The sequence below is a fragment of the Megalopta genalis genome, unplaced genomic scaffold, assembly GCF_051020955.1.
Source record: "Megalopta genalis isolate 19385.01 unplaced genomic scaffold, iyMegGena1_principal scaffold0030, whole genome shotgun sequence".
In the NCBI taxonomy this organism is placed as follows: Eukaryota; Metazoa; Arthropoda; class Insecta; order Hymenoptera; family Halictidae; genus Megalopta; species Megalopta genalis.
In genome coordinates, this window is record NW_027476099.1 from 2,342,501 (window position 1) to 2,345,847 (window position 3,347).

At 45.5% G+C, this 3,347-nt stretch overlaps 1 non-coding gene across 1 annotated transcript; it reads right to left on the bottom strand.

Annotated features, from left to right (window-relative positions):
- Window positions 1-1,016: 1,016 nt before the first annotated feature.
- On the bottom strand, window positions 1,017-2,937 carry LOC143261021 (small subunit ribosomal RNA). The gene has a single exon (XR_013035268.1). It is a non-coding gene; the product is annotated as a small subunit ribosomal RNA (ribosomal RNA).
- Between the last annotated feature and the right edge of the window lie 410 nt (window positions 2,938-3,347).

Here is a 3,347-nt window from a genome sequence, read left to right on the forward strand (position 1 = left end):
GATATTCAAACTGGACAATTATCAACCCGATACTGGATTCGAAAAGTTTCTCTCTCCTTTCGTCGTTATTTACACCGGACGGACTCACGGCCGGCTCTAGCTGGGTGTCATATATATATACGTCCCACGCTCATGCTGCCACTAGCGCGCAACAGAGTAGGGTGTCAATGACAACGACACAGCATTGAAACGAGCTACACAAGCCGGTCTCTCTTGATACCAATGTAAACGAGCATTAAGTTATCTTCAGACTGCCCGATATTTTCGTCCTTTGGACTTTCCCAACGATTCCTTTTTTTCTTTTTTTTTTTTACACCACAGCGAAGACTTGAGGAAGCGTGATTAAGCACGCTCGCATCCCTCCCTGTCCTACTACAACTGTGTGTGTGTGTGTAAAGAAAGAAAAAAGAATACATTGGCTTTCTCTCTATCGAGAAGATGGCCTACGCAACGCAGATCAAAGGCCTAATACGTGTAATATAATACGCGTCTGGCCGTGTATAAATCACGCACGAATGATCTGGTCGGGCCCAACTCTTCTCGTACGCTTATTTTTCCGTGTTGAGGCACTATCATAAAATCACACAAACCCCAACACGTGTGTGTCTTGGAAGGAAGATGGCCTACGCAACGCAGATCAAAGGCCTAATACGTGTAGTACACACGTCTGCCGTGTAAATCACGCACGAATGATCTGGTCGGGCCCAACTCTTCTCCACCACACCACATCCCAACTTTGTACATTTTTATATATTTTTGTGCGTTGGGGCACCTTCATAATCACAAACCCCAACAACACATATATCTCTCTCTCTTTGAAAGATTTGTTGTGGCCTACGCAACGCAGATCAAAGGCCTAATACGTGTAGTACACACGTCTGGCCGTGTAAATCACGCACGAATGATCTGGCGGGCTCAACAATATCTTTTTTTTTTATATGAATTCTTATCCACAAACTAATCGAATTCATTTTCTCTCCTCCTCTCCTCTCTCTTTGAGATATATTGGAACATTGTAATGATCCTTCCGCAGGTTCACCTACGGAAACCTTGTTACGACTTTTACTTCCTCTAAATAATCAAGTTTGGTCATCTTCCCGGCATCATCGGCAATGCCGAAACATTGCCGCGCACCAGTCCGAAGACCTCACTAAATCATTCAATCGGTAGTAGCGACGGGCGGTGTGTACAAAGGGCAGGGACGTAATCAACGCGAGCTTATGACTCGCGCTTACTGGGAATTCCTCGTTCATGGGGAATAATTGCAAGCCCCAATCCCTAGCACGAAGGAGGTTCAGCGGGTTACCCGGGCCTTTCGGCCAGGGAACACACGCTGATTCCTTCAGTGTAGCGCGCGTGCGGCCCAGAACATCTAAGGGCATCACAGACCTGTTATTGCTCAATCTCGTGCGGCTAGAAGCCGCCTGTCCCTCTAAGAAGATTTGTTTGTACGTTGGTAGTAAAAACCCCACCGGCAGAAGCCGAGAGCCTTCGAGATACCATAATTACGTCTATTTAGCAGGCTAGAGTCTCGTTCGTTATCGGAATTAACCAGACAAATCGCTCCACCAACTAAGAACGGCCATGCACCACCACCCACCGAATCAAGAAAGAGCTATCAATCTGTCAATCCTTCCGGTGTCCGGGCCTGGTGAGGTTTCCCGTGTTGAGTCAAATTAAGCCGCAGGCTCCACTCCTGGTGGTGCCCTTCCGTCAATTCCTTTAAGTTTCAGCTTTGCAACCATACTTCCCCCGGAACCCAAAAGCTTTGGTTTCCCGGAAGCTGCCCGCCGAGTCATCGTAGGAACTTCGGCGGATCGCTAGCTGGCATCGTTTATGGTTAGAACTAGGGCGGTATCTGATCGCCTTCGAACCTCTAACTTTCGTTCTTGATTAATGAAAACATTTTTGGCAAATGCTTTCGCTTCTGTCCGTCTTGCGACGATCCAAGAATTTCACCTCTAACGTCGCAATACGAATGCCCCCATCTGTCCCTATTAATCATTACCTCGGGGTTCCGAAAACCAACAAAATAGAACCGAGGTCCTATTCCATTATTCCATGCACACAGTATTCAGGCGAAGGTAGCCTGCTTTGAGCACTCTAATTTGTTCAAAGTAAACGTACCGGCCCACCTCGACACTCAGTGAAGAGCACCGCGATGGGATATTAGTTGGACCGCCCCGTGAAGAGCAAAGCCCACCGGTAGGACGTACCACATAATGCCAGTTAAACACCGCGAGCGATGAACCGACACTGTGACACACAGATTCAACTACGAGCTTTTTAACCGCAACAACTTTAATATACGCTATTGGAGCTGGAATTACCGCGGCTGCTGGCACCAGACTTGCCCTCCAATGGATCCTCGTTAAAGGATTTAAAGTGTACTCATTCCGATTACGGGGCCTCGGATGAGTCCCGTATCGTTATTTTTCGTCACTACCTCCCCGTGCCGGGAGTGGGTAATTTGCGCGCCTGCTGCCTTCCTTGGATGTGGTAGCCGTTTCTCAGGCTCCCTCTCCGGAATCGAACCCTGATTCCCCGTTACCCGTTACAACCATGGTAGGCGCAGAACCTACCATCGACAGTTGATAAGGCAGACATTTGAAAGATGCGTCGCCGGTGCTATAAGACCATGCGATCAGCACAAAGTTATTCAGAGTCACCAAAGCAAACGATGGACGAGTGTAAACACCCGCCACCGATTGGTTTTGATCTAATAAAAGCGTTCCTACCATCTCTGGTCGGAACTCTGTTTTGCATGTATTAGCTCTAGAATTACCACAGTTATCCAAGTAAATTTTAGTACGATCTAAGAAACCATAACTGATTTAATGAGCCATTCGCGGTTTCACCTTAATACGGCATGTACTGAGACATGCATGGCTTAATCTTTGAGACAAGCATATGACTACTGGCAGGATCAACCAGGGAACTATACAATATGTATATATAAAATGGACAAAATTTAAATCCTTTTCCATCGTCGCCTGTTTCATATATATATGTCAGGTCGACACACCACTTTTCTCTTTCAAATATGTACAAGTTTTGCCACATTCCGCGCTTGTAACATATCTTCTTTAACGCTCAATTTCTTTCATTTTTCTACCATACAGATATTTTACCGTACGCCCAAAAACGTACGTATTATATTTTTGTTCTATCGTAAAATCACATTTTTCTACGTACGCCAGCTTCGTACGTTTCTATCTTTGCCTTCATAAAATCACAAGATAATTTTATCTTCAAGAGTCTCGCTATTAACATCTTGTAAGATAAATGTACGTCCCAGCTAAAACGTACAAATACTTCAAGTTAAGTAATAATATATCATCGCTATT